Genomic DNA, 14244 nt, shown 5'->3' with positions numbered 1-14244 from the left:
ACACCATACAATTGGCTCCACAAATGGCACATCCAAAGGGTAGACTTAGCAGGCACAAGAGCCCCACTACAGTGAATCCCACTCTGTGAAGTCAGCCCCCACACAACAGCTATAGACATGGCTGATCCTCTCAGCCAGTTAGCCTGAGGGTCACTTCTATCCAACAGCAATCAAGACTTAACAAAACAGGAGGGCACACACAATCTACACGAGGGATGTCCTTGGAACACCCAGCTCAGGTAACCAGGGAGACTGTGCCACTGGGCCCCTCAGGACACCTACTACATAAAGTCACTATACTAAGACTAGGAGACCTAACAGCTCTACCTACTACATAGAAATGAACACAGGAAGGAAGCCAAAATAGGGAGACAAAGAAACATGTCCCAAGTGAAAGAACAAAACAAAGCTCCAGATAAAGAACTAAACAAAATGGAGACAAGATATTTACCAGATGCAGAGTTCAAAACACTGGTTATAAGGATGTTCAATGAACTTAAAGAAAGAGTAGATGAACTCAGTAAGAACTTTAACAGAGAAATAAAAAATATAAAAACAGAGATAGAAAACATAGAAAAGAAACAGTCAGAAATGAAGAATATAACTGAAAAGAATAATATTTAGAATCAATAGTAGATTAGATGAAGCATAGGATTAAATCAGCAATTTAGAAGATAAGGTAGCAGAAAACACCTGATGAGAACAGCAACAAGAAAAAAGAATCCAAAAATATGAGGATAGTTTAAGGGGCGTCTGGGACAACATCAAGTGTACCAACATTCACATCACAGAGATACCAGAAGAAGACAGAGTACAAGGAATTAAAAATATTACAGAAAATGTTGGAGAGATTTCTTTAAGAAAAGAAAAAAGGTAAAAGAAATATGAATAATAAAATGGCAATATCTATCAATAATTCCTTTGACTATAAATGGATTAAATGCTCTCATCAAAGGATAGGGTGGCTCAATGGATAAGAAACAAGATTCTTATATATGCTGTATATAAGAGACTCACTTTAGATCAAAAGACACACAGACTGAAAGTAAAAAATGGAAAAAGATGTTTCATGAGAATGAAAACAAACAAAAAAGCTGGGGTAGCAATACTTATACCAGACAAAATAGACTTTAAAACAAAGATTATAACAAGGGACGAAGAAGGACTCAGTAACACTACTTCTAAGAACTTATCCAAAGAAATCCAAAACACTACTTTGAAGAAACATGTGCATCCATATGTCCATTGTAGCATTATTTATAACAGCCAAGATATGGAGGCAACCTGGATCTTCATCAGTGAATGAATGGATAAAGAAGAGGTGGTATATATATACAATGGAATATTACTCAGCCGTAAAAAGGAATGAAATCTTGCCATTTGCAACATGAATTGACCTAGAGAGGATTGTGGTGAGTGGAGTAAATCAGGCAGAGGAAGACAAATGCCATTTATTTTCACTTACGTGTGGAATCTAGAGAATAGGATAAACAAAAACAACAGAAACAAGGTCATAGATACAGAGAACATTTTTATGATTGCTGGATTGAAGGGGTAGGAGATGAGGAAAGTGGGGAGGGAATTAAGAAGTACAAATTGGTAGTTACAAAGTAGTCATGGGGTTGTAGAGCATAAGTGCAGGAATATAGTCAGTAATATTGTAATAACAATGTATGATGTGAGATGGGTCCTAGATTTATTAGGGTGATCACTTTGTAAGTTATATAAATGTTTAATCACTGTGTTGTATACCTGAAACTAATATAATATTGTATGTCAACTATAATTGAAACAATAAAAATATAAAAATAAAACAAATTAAGGAAGTACAAGTTGACAGTTACAAAATAGTCACAGGAATGTAAATATCAGGATAGTGAATATAATAAATAATATTGTAATAACTATATATGGTGTCTGATTGATGCAAGACTTATCAGAGGAATCATTTCGCAAGTTATATAAATGTCTAAGCACTAAGATGTACACCTGAAACTAATATTTTATTGAATGTCAACTAAAACTGAAAAATAAAATAAAATTTAGAAATTCAAAAAAGCTTTTAAATGTAAACAGGAATCCTTTGTGTCAGAGAGCCCATCAGAATTTTAAATCAGCTTTATTAGAGAAAAAATTTTATTTTAGTGCCCAAGGCCACAATACATATATATTTGTGATGTGATTTCTTAGGGTATCCCCCATCCAGACAGTCTGCTCTTAGGTTGACACAGCTGTCATCCCAGGATTTACCATCACATTGTTCATTTATTAATTTTTTCAATAATATAAAAATAATATATGACCAAGAAAGGTTCACTTCAGGAACACAAAGCTATTCAAGAATGGAAGTCCTACCAACATAAATCACTACATTTTAACGCTAAAGAAGAAAATCCACATTACCTTATAAATAGATGCAAAGAACTTTTCCCTTAAATTTAATAGCATTTCTAATAAAAACACTAAAATAAAGATAAAAAATCACTTAAACGTGATGAAAACTGTTTACCAAAAACCAACATTAGACTTCTGCTTTCAATCACGATGGAATAACAGAGACTGATTTACCCTCATTTTCTTAAACAGCTAAATGCTGGACCAAATATACAAAACAAGTTTTCAGACATTGCAGAACAGGCAATGCAGGACAGTGATCCTTGAGAGAAGGAAAACAAACGAAGTGAGCCCTAAAGTGTTCCAGCTCACCACCTGGAGAAAGTGTCCAAGCATTCTTACTGGGTTAAGGAGACAAGGCTGAGCTCAAGCAGGGCAAGGAGATGAAAGTTTGTGAGGCTGAGTACCTGAAAGCAGGGATCCCCATATCTGTAGAGGGGTCCCTCAAGTTTGTGGCTGAAATTACCACGTGCATCTGTTAGGAGACTTCCAAAGCTAGGGGAAAAAAACACCAGAAACAGGGAGGCAGATCAACCCTAGTTCATACAGGGCCAGAAAGAGTACTCTCACCAGACAGGGTGGAAAGACTGCCTAATACGTGGGACATTTGGGCTCAGCTCTCAGAAGCATATTTCCTCCAAGTGGGCCAAATTAGTCTTCAACAAAAAATTGTGTTAGACCTGTCTTATCAAAGCTTAAAAGCAAGCCTCAAAAGAGTCAAACTAATTCCACGTAACTTATTGCATTCTAAACCAAGCCCATAAAAATCTAAAGGAATTTTAAAAATGTAGCACCCGATAACATAAAATGTACGTCTGGCATCCAATCAAACATTATCAGGTAAGCAAATAAGCAGGAACATGACCTATAACCAGCAAAAAAAAAAGAAAAGAAAAGAAAAAGAAAAAGAAAAAAGAAATCAATCCATTGATCAAAAAAAAAAAAAAGCAATTCCAAAGAGCACAGAAAACAAAATTAAGTGTATTCTAGCCAAGATTTCACACTTTCACCGCATCATAGCTTTTAGCAGCAAAAATTACATCAAAAATGACAGAATTGACACATTTTCCCCCAATTTTTAATGCTAATAAATCCAAAAGTTATTAAGAAGAAAGAAAAACAAAAGGCAGAATGATGTTATTTCTTCAGAATTCTCTAATCTTCAAAACTTCAAACCTGCTTCACTTTTGACTCCTTTCTGTTCTTTCTGCTTTTAGTTGTCTGTTCCTTCTTTCTCTTCGGTAAGTACGTTCTTGTTTTATTTTTAATAAAAATATTTCAAGAACAAGAATTCAAAAATATATACATATAACTAATGTAAGCATGTCCATTCTTAGAGATGCTTCTGTTTTGTCATTTTGCTTTAGCTCTCTCTAATAATAATTAAAAAAAAATTTATAACATGCTGCTATGTGCCAAGCATATTAAGGGTCTTGTAGATATGTATATATTCCTATTTAAAAATATTTATATAATTTGATTATTACATCAGTCCTATCTAGTAGATATTATCATCAGTTTCATTTTACAGATAAAGAAACTGAGGCATGGAGAGGTTCAGAAGCTTACACTAAGATCATACAGTTGATAACTGGCAGATTTGAGTTTGAACTCAGATAATCTACCACCAGAGCCAATGATTTTAACTTCTATACTATATTTCTTCTAACTAACACACAGGCTGTATAATAGATTATCTATTTTATTTTTTCTTGATCTTTTCATTATTAAATTTACTGAGGTGACGTTGGTTAAGAAAATTGTATATGTTTCATGTGTACAATTTGATAATGCATCATCTGTATATTGTATTGTGTGTTCACCACCCAAAGTTAAATTTCCTTCCATAATCATATATTTGACCCCGTCTACCTCATTTACCTCCCCCCACGTCCATCTGATAACCACCAAACTATTGTCCATGTCCATGAGTCTCTGCTTGTCTGTCATGTTTGTTTGTTGCTTTCAGTTTTATATTCCACATATGAGTGAAATTATGTGGTTCTCAACTTTTTCTGTTTGACTTATTTTGCTTAGCATGACAATCTCAGATCCATCTATGTTGTCACAAATGGCAATATAATCATCTCTTGTTATGGCTGAGTAATATTCCATTGTATATATGTACCACAGCTTCTTTATCCAATTATCTATCAAAATTCACTTCAGTTGTTTTCATGTCTTGGCCACCATAAATAATTCTGCTATGAACATTGGGACACATATATCTTCATGAATAAATATTTTCAAAATTGGGGATAGATACCCAGAAGAAGGATTGCTGGGTTGTATGGTAATTCTATTTTTAATTTTTTGAGGAGCCTCCGTACTGTTTTCCATAGTGGCTGTACCAATTTACATTCCCACCAACAGCATATAAGAGGTCCCTTTTTCCCATAACCTCTCCAACACTTGTTATTACTTGTCTTGTTAATGATAGCCATTCTAACAGAAGTGAGGCAGTTATATTATCTATTTTAAAAAATAAAACTGTACAGATGTAACTGATTCAGCTTCTTGCCATTCTTTTTCCTCCTTACATCCCCCAAAGTAACCACTAATTTAAAGATGTAGATAGTTCTCATGCATGATTTTCCTTCCCTCTTCTCTCCACCTTTGGCATATAATCAGTCCTCACTGGCTCACACAACTCTGCTCTCTTGCTCTTTCTGTAAATGAATTTATGTATACTTTTCTATCCCCATTCTTTATTCTCATTCCCTCATTTCTATATCATCACCTGCACAGTTAACTGGTCTAATGTGCTTTGTATTTTTGAATTTTCATATTTCTTTGTAAAACCCATATTGATGATGGTCGTGGTAGTGGTTGTGGTGTATATATTTTAAATTTATATAAAAGATGTTTTACTATATAGACCCTGCATTACTTGTTACTGTTTTTACTTAGCACTGTTTTACAACAAATCCATGTTGTAATGCACATTTAATTGTTGCGTCTAATGCTGCACAATATGTATCAACTGCATTTGTCTAATTACCTCCTACTCCCTACTGTAAACAGAATTGCAATGACCATTTGTATACATGTCCTGCAATGAGCCTATGTGGGAATTTCTCTAGAACATATGGTGGCTTAATTTAACAAAATTCTTGTAACATATTCTCCAAAGAGAACTGTACCAGTCAATACTCCCCAGTAAGGCAGGAGGATTCCTATTTTTTCCACATCCCCACATCATTTGGCATGATCCAACTTTTAATTTTTGCAAATCTGATGGCCAGTGTTTTAATACAACACACACTTTTCTAATTACTAATGAGTTAGAATATCTCTGTAGATACTTTTCATCTGGGTTTCTCCATTTGGAAATTCCTCTTTATAATCATTTGCTCAATTTCCTGTCAGGTTTCTCATTGTTGGTTCATAAGAGTTGCTTGTATATTCTAGCTAATAGATAGAAACTAATAGTTTCTTATCAGTTTTAGATATTGCAAATATATTCTTCCAATCTATTATCTCTGTGTTGATTTTATCTACAGGGTCCTTCATTTAACAGAAATCCATACTTTTGATAGAATTATGTCCATTTGTTGTTGTTGTTGTTGTTGTTTGCTTTATGCTTTGTATTTTTGTGTCTTAAAAAGACACAGAAAAAAAAAAAGAAGTCACAGAGATGTTTTTATATAAGCTTTTTAAAAAATGTGCCTTTAGACCTTTAATCCCTCTGAAGTTCACCTCTAAAAATAAGGTGAGAATGAGGTAGGAATCCAGTTTTATTTTTTTATTCATGGGCCAATTTTTCCAACACCATCTACTAAGCATTGATTTGTGGGACCAATTTTATCATACATCAAGTTTATATAAACAAGTGGGTTTATCTCTGAACTCTCTATTCCATTCTGTTAGGCTATTTTTTAAAGCTCTTTGACTTGCCTTTGTCTGAAATCAATTGAGCATAAATTAAGGGTTCATTCCTGGACTCTCAGTTATGTTGCATTGATCTGTAAGTCTATCTGTACACCAATTCCACACTGTCTTGTCTAGTATATTAAAACTTAAAATCAGTTTTAATTCTCAATCTTTATTCATATGTAATATGGCTAGCCCCCAACTTTTTAAATATTTTAGTATGTATGTTTTAGCACACACAAAAGTAGAAGAAATGGTATAATGAATTTTCATTGCCCACCATTCAGTTTCAAAAATCATCTATACTTCTCCACCTCTTACTCATTGCTGTTTATAGCTTTTCATATCTTTATTGAAGGTATGAAAAGGTATGAATGTATAACTTACTAAAAAATTCACCCATTGTAACTGTCCAATTCAATAATTTTTAGTAAATTTATAAGATGTGCAAATAGAACCACAATTTAGTTTTAGAAATCTTTCATTGTCCCAAAATACTCCATCTTGCCCAATAGCTACCCTACCCCCTGCTCTAACTCCATCCCCAGGCAATTATTTGTGTGCTTTCAATCTTTATATATTTATCTTCTCTAAAATTTCTTATAAATAGAATTGTACAATGGGTCATCTTTTCCATCTAGCTTTTTTCTCTTATTGTAATATTTTCTAGTCATACATGTTGAAGCTGAAGCATATACCGTCATGTGCCACTTAACAACAGGGACATAGTCTGAGAAATTTGTCGTTGGGTGATTTAGTCTTTGTGAAAACATCACAGAGTGCACTTACACAAACCTACTACACACAAGGCAATCCCAGTCAATCACTGGAAGATTTCGTGAGTGTGCATGGAAATCAATAAATGATTTTAAAATAAATAAATAATTGCAAAAAGAAAAAGAATAGCTAAGATAAATTGAACAAAGCTGAAGGACTTACATATCAGATATCAGAGATTATGATGTCACAATTTAACAGCCTTGTTTGGCCAATCAAAAAGGCTGCCAGGGCACAGAGGCTTACAGGCTCAGTGACAGTTCTGCCCTTGGCCTCTGCAGTGTCAGGCACTGTCATAGTCACTGAGACAGTGACAACTCACACTGGAGATCAGTATGCTATATTGACTTGGCTAATACTTATTTCTCACTCTGCTTGCAGGATGAAGATCAGGACCAATTTGCATTCACATGGCGAAGTCTGCAATATTTCAGCATGCTTCCAGGTATACTTCAACTCCCTTGTAGTATGCCACCAGTGAGTAGAGCTTGACCTTCAACAATCCCAGGTCACCATAGGAGATTTGGTCATACATTGCATCAATGACATCCTGATAGTAGGGCCTACCAAAAAACAGGTGGAGGTGGTGCTGCCATTAGTCACTGACACAATAACCTGCAGCAATTAGGCTATAAACCCAGGTAAAGTCCAGGGCCCAGCACAGCAAGTGCAATTCCTAGGGACCACTTGGGCAGGAAGCCAAAAAGCATTCCAGATACAGTAAAGCAAAAACGGTTTGTCCTTGTGGTATCCACTAATAAAAAATATGTCCAATATCTGGAAGGCCCTATTGGGTACTGGAGACAGTATGTAGCCCACTTGGGCATCCTTTTGCCCCTACTAGTTAAGGTCACCCACAGTCCACCGATTTTGAATGAGGCCCTTTGCAGCAACGAGTCTTGGAAGCTGTTCATAAAGCTGTGGCCCAGCCACTGCCTTTGGGACCTCTGGAGCCTACTAGTACAGTGGAACCATAGGTGTCCACAATCTCCACACATGCTGGTTGAGATGTGGCAACAAGAAACTGTCACTAGGGTCTGCTGGCTTCTTGGACTTTGGACTCATCAATTACCTGTGGCAGCCAGCCACCAGATACACTCTTTTTGAAGAGCAGTTCTTTGCTTGTAGTCGGGCACTGGTGGAGACTGAGCAACTTACAGCCAGAGCACCACCTGTGATGTTGCAACTTGAACTGCCCATTTTTACTTGGGTGCTTACAAACTCCACCAATAAAACTGGACAGGCTCAACAGGATATACCAATGCAAATGGTATATCCAAGTTTAGGCCAAGCCACGACCAGTAGGCTCCATGAGCAAATAGCTAACTTCCCAGAAAAGACCAAGAAACCCATGCGTATGCTTTGGACCCTCCTGTGTCTCCCCAGGGTCCAAATGCAAAGATGTGCCTGCCAACAGTGTGGCATGAGTCACTGATGGCTCTGCAAAACCAAAGGCAGATAATGTTTACACAGCTGTGGCCACCCTCTGGCAAATAGTGGCCATCTTTTGACTGGGATTAGACATGGACACTTTGCTCAGTGGGCTGGCTGTGAAGGCCACCCAAACCACCATATCTTGCCACATTTTCACCAACTCATGGGCCATTGGCAATGGCCTAGCTGTCTGGTCAGGAGAATGGAAACCGAATGAATAGACCGTTAAGGGTTTCTCTGCATGGGGACAAGGACTATGCCAGCAGCTTGCTGCCTAGAAAGAAAAAAAAAGTATATATCACTCATGTGGATGCTCATGACAAAGAACTTTTAAAAATGGAACAGGAATGAACTTTCATGCCTATCAAGCTTGTGCCAATGGGTAATAACAATAGCCCACTGAATATATCAATGGACTGGACAAAGCAGTCCACTTCAGATGCAAGAATGGGTCAAGGCCCAAGGGATGATTCTGGAAGATGTTGAGACTAAGGACATAGTACAATCTTGTGATTCTCATCAACTGGTCCAAACTGTCCAAAGAGGAGAATTGGGACACATTAACTGCAGATTAGTACCCTTGTGGGTCTGGCAGATTGATCACATCAGACCCCTATTCCCCAGCCATAGGCACCAATGGTGTCTCACTGCTGTTGACTCTTATTCAGGCTATGATATTGCCATTCTAGTCTGACGTGGTTGCTGGAACTACCATAGCTTCCCTTGGAAAGAATTTGTATCATGTTTTGGATACCCTACAAGACTTCGCTCTGACCAAAGAATATGTTTCACTGCCAAAACAGCACAGCGATGGGTGCACTTTCATGGGATACGATGGACTTTCCACACACCCTATCACTCAGAGGCCAATAGAGCCATCGAACAATGGAACTGACTCAAACAGCAACTAAAGAAAGGATATCATGATAATCTGCTGGTAGGGTGGTCCCCCTATCTGACTAGGACAGGACAATAAGGACACTAACCACTGCACTCCAGCACAAAAGAAGCGGCATTGTAATACATGTTGGGAAATACTGAGCTTGGAGGGGATGGAGGTTGACCATGAAACCACCTGATTAGGCTGTGCCTGTGAAATCCCAATCTCAGTATATCCAAATAATTATTTTCCTTTTTCCCTCTTAAAGCACATGTCTCAACAGTGTTATGCCATAATACCCTGAACAGCACCCTCAAGCTGTAATCTGGAGGTGATGCTTCCAGGCAATGGTCTCTCTTGTGGCACCAAGGACATCTAATCTTTCCATCCAAATGGGCAATGTTATCAGACAAGCTAAGCTTGGGCAGAACATGACCTTCCTTCCTGAGCTGGATGACCAAGTCTATGTAATCCCCTAAACTCCCCAGAGCTGGGGCCTTGGTGCCTGTGTTTGCTGATGGGAACTCAGCACCTGTGTCCTCTCTGGGGACAAGTCTCCTGCTTACAGGTCTCTATAAAGTTTCAGCAGCAGCTTCCTCTGTGGTCCTTCTCAGTGGAAAACTGTATTTTACCCATTTTATCCCAATTCCCAAAACGCACCCATCGATGGAGGATGTTTTAAAGAGATCTTGTTCGTGATTTGGAAAAACAAACAGAACTGTCTTGAAAACCTGTTTCTTTCAAATAATGGCCATGCATCAAGGTCATGCTACTTAACTTTTCTGTGTGTCGGTGTCATCACTTATAAAGGTGACACAAGGTACCCTCTCATTTGACCAGAAGTACTAACATGTAGGATCAGGAAGCCAGAGCACCGAGTCCAGATCTGGGCAAGAACAGTTAACAAGAATGGTCACGCACCAGGTCCCCTGAACATCCAATGAGTTCTCAGGTGACTTCAGTGAGAGGTAGACTGAGGGAAAGCTGAGGGGTCACAATGGGCTTCTTACGGTCAGATGTAGGACCTTGGACACCATGGAGAGAGATTTGAAGGAGCCTCTTTGAAAGGAAAGATCAGCAGCATATGGGCGTCTGTGCAGAGAGTGGCAAGGTCCTCATTCAACCACATCTCCCAGAGGATCTTGTCTGGGACAAGAAGAGGCAATGACCAGCAGGTCCTGCCACCATGAAAACCAAGAAAGGCATTGTATCCTTCACAGATCATGCCTTTAGTGTCCTGGTGCCCAGCACTGATCTGCGTGTGAGGTGTGGAGGGTGGGCAGGAAGGGCTGGCAGCTTTATAAGGCCCATGGGTGTTACTTTGAGTGAACTGAAACTTTCTAAAACCACGTAAATGAGGTTTATTTTCGGTTTTTACAGTTCCTTAGTGTGTAGGAAGAAGAAAAGGCTTAAATCAGATTTTCAATGTGTCTTTATTTCTTTTGTGTAAACTTCTCTGAGAGTGTTATCCAACACTCACTGAGGGGCTGTTTTGTGCAAAAGGCAGCATTAAGTGGTGAACGTACTGTCTAACCATGCATCTTCACTGTTAGTTTTGTGGTCGTGATTATTATTTCCTTCAGTTTACTGAGTTGGAAATTTTAGTTAGCTAGAAAGATGAAACAAACTACTGGGGTTATTTTACCAGTATTGAGAAAACTAGTCTTAACGAAATCCTTAACTGACATAAAAGTCCACATTTTAACTGGAACATAATGGTCTCTCACCAATATATGATGAAAGTAAATCAGTGTAATAAATAACATAGTAAAATGTGCAAATGTATCATTCCTTGTCTGAGAGTTTATACTTAATCTTTCCAGCTGGCCTCATAAATTATGACTTATCGATACCAAGCAATCTCTGTCTGCAGGTGCTGTGGAAGGTTCTAGTCTGTCTCAGTCAATCCTGAGGCCTGATTCAATCAAGAGCCTGCTGACTGAGGAAGCAAGAAAGATCACCTGTCCACTCATGAAGTGGCCTTGGCCAACTTCCAAGCATAAGAAAGAAAGACATGGGTTTGATAAGTTCCTTGACCTACACTGTCAGAAAATTGTTTTTCTCCCCCCAAATAAATTTAAATAATAACTTTAAAGAAGGCTTGGAATAAGGGCCAGCAATGTCAGTGGACTCAGGCATCAAGATCTTATGACCCCGAACAGAGAGCTTTTTCACAGTGAATTACAGTCTCCAGTCTGGGAATTGGGGACATCCTATTATCTTGTAACCCTGTTTGAAATCCATGAATCCACAGTTCTTTCCTCACTGGTAGCTTTCAGGAGCTCACTCATAATCCACGGCGAGCAGAAACGTTTTCTTCTCTTTTCGCATTTGGTAATGTCCACTCCATACAGAGTCTATTTTGGGTAGGTTCCCTCATTTCCTTATACTAAGGGCTGAGGTATGGGAGGATCCTGCAGAGGAGAGATGGAGCCTACTTTGTGCCCTCTCTGTGCCCCTTGCGGGGCCTGTGGACAAGGTGGGAGGAAGGCTGATTCCTTCCTGGGATCTCCTCTCCCATAAGAAGGAATCCCTGCCTGGGACAGCAAGGGGCGCTGCAAGTCGACTCCCGAGAGGGTCTGCTGGGTGTGCGCTCTGATGGAAAACCAGCCTTCTGTCTGAAGTCTGGCTCCCTCTGGCAGCTGCTCCCTGGGGCCCCTGGGGAGTCACAGACCAGGTCAGTCCCAGTCCCGACCCCTCACAGGACCAACACACAGCAGAAGGGCCTGACTCAGAGTACAAAGCAGATCTGGGATAGTCAGCGGGAGGGACAGCTATGTATGAAGGAACCTCCCTCTCCTGAGGTTCGGGGAGGAATAAGAGACATCAGAGGTGCTCTATATGAGCTGAGAGACACAGAAGGCAGAGCCCAGGAGCGTCCCCACCATGGCCTGGAAACCCTCGTCCTCGCTCTCCACACTCACTACACAGGTGCCTGGATCCTCTGTCTGGTAACGTGGCCCCAGAAAGACATCGGGCTGGGTCCTTATCCCTGGAGTTCTGGCTGTGTGGTTGGAACCCCAGACCCACCATTTCTGTGTCTTTCTTTTCTTTATTCTAAGGACTAGGGCACAGTCTGGGCTGACCCAGGAGGACTCAGTGTCGGGGCTGCTGGATCGGACAGTCACCATCACCTGTACTGGAAACAGCAACAATATTGGCAAGTACCAACAGCTCCCTGGGGCCGCCTCCAAACTCCTCAGTTCTCTGGTTCAGTTCTCTGGCTCTTGTTCGGGCTCCAAGTCCTCCCCAACCATCTCTGAGCTCTAGCCAGGATCGAGGCTGATTATTACTGTTCATCATTGGACAGCTGCCTCCATGCTCACACAGCGCTCCAGCCACATGAGCAAGTGAGACACACACCTCCCAGGGCAGGCGGTCATCTTAATTAAAACCTGCCAGCTTTTTTACATTTAAACAAAGAAATTTGCAAAAATTGACAGGACAAAGGAAGTTGGTGCTCGTTAATAAGAAATCTCAGCAAGGTTTGGGTATTCATTAATGGGGAATCCAAACCAGTTTGGGCTTGGGTAGGAAATTAGCAAATGGGCAACAAGGTTTGTTTGTACAGGCTCTTTTGGTCCTGAATTCCTCAGATCTAGAATCAGGTTGCCTCTCCTCCTTGGAGCTAAGAGGGTAACTTTCACAGGTAGAATGTATTTCCTGCATTCAAGATCAAACTGAGGCATCCACTGCTTGTCAAGTAACTTTAATTCAAAGGAATCAATGTTTTTGTGAGATATTTGGGGGTAGCCCACCCTAGGCTCTGAGAATTTTCACTGTGTCGTTTATTCCTGATGAGTTTTTCCTTTGAAGTCCTCAAAAACATAGATTCCATTACTACTGGAAATAATGAGCTAAGCCGTGTGTTTGGCACACAAACTTCTCAATCAGTATGTGTGGGGTCCCTGTGTCCTGTAAAGATAACAGAGCAGAAAGTTGGGACTGTGGAGACGGAATTTCTGCAAGTGGTCAGCAGGGGGCACCATGGGAGAGTTTCTGGAGTCCCAGAAAGTGTGCTTACAGATGGAGACTTCCACAAGGAAGGCAAGTCTGAGACTAGGGGAGGGGAGAGCAGAGGGAGTTGGACCTGAGCTAAAGGATGCAGACCCAGCAGCTGTGTCCTCTGCGTGGGGTCCCAGCCCCTGCCCCTTCCTAGGTCCTGCCCGTCAAGGAAACAAGAGCAGCACGATGGCCAGAATATATTGTCCACAGGTCCCAGACCTTAATGAACATATCAGGGACAAAAGGGGTGGGGACATATTTGCATGAGCATCTCCTCCATTGTGAGACCAGTGAGATGAACATAATAGAGGCCTGGTCAACCCAGCACCACTGTGGAGATCAGGGTTGTGTTCACTATGGCCTGGATTCTTGTCTGCATCATCTGGACCTTCTGGGAGACTCACCTGCATCCTGTGACATCACTGCTGGCGAATACAGGATATTATGGTACCAGAGGAATATAAGGAGCCTTCTTCCCAAGTTTCTCCTGAATTACTACTCAGAATCAGACAAGAACCAGGGCTCCGGGGTCCTCAGCTGCTTTTCTGGATCCAAAACTTCCTCAGCCAATGCAAGCCTTCTGCTCATCTCTGGGCTTCAGCCTGAAGACAAAACTACTATTCCTGCCAAATCTGGCTCAGTGATGATTGTCACAGTGACACAGACTGACCAGAAAACTCAGGCTGGTCTATGCTCTTAGTTTATTGATGTTAAAATATATCTACTACTACTAGTATAAAAAATATCCATTCCAAATGCTCCATGAGTATTTCATCAAATAAGTCTAGAAAGTTTTTTAAAATCCCCAAACCAAATCTGAGAGCATTTTCTTTACTTACCTGCATGTGAACCTGATGGTAGGATGATACCCAGATCCCCCT

The 14244-nt window shown here is 40.1% G+C and overlaps 1 long non-coding RNA gene across 1 annotated transcript; it reads right to left on the bottom strand.

Moving 5' to 3' along the window:
• Window positions 1-969: 969 nt before the first annotated feature.
• Window positions 970-12784, bottom strand: LOC111734183. Its single transcript, XR_002778354.1, has 3 exons — window positions 12770-12784; window positions 1285-1290; window positions 970-1178 (listed from the first exon to the last, which is right to left on the bottom strand). It is a non-coding gene; the product is annotated as an uncharacterized LOC111734183 (long non-coding RNA).
• Window positions 12785-14244: the final 1460 nt, after the last annotated feature.

The sequence above is a fragment of the Pteropus vampyrus genome, unplaced genomic scaffold (genome assembly GCF_000151845.1).
Source record: "Pteropus vampyrus isolate Shadow unplaced genomic scaffold, Pvam_2.0 Scaffold838, whole genome shotgun sequence".
NCBI classification, from domain to species: domain Eukaryota; kingdom Metazoa; phylum Chordata; class Mammalia; order Chiroptera; family Pteropodidae; genus Pteropus; species Pteropus vampyrus.
This window is presented reverse-complemented; position numbering and strand designations above follow the sequence as displayed.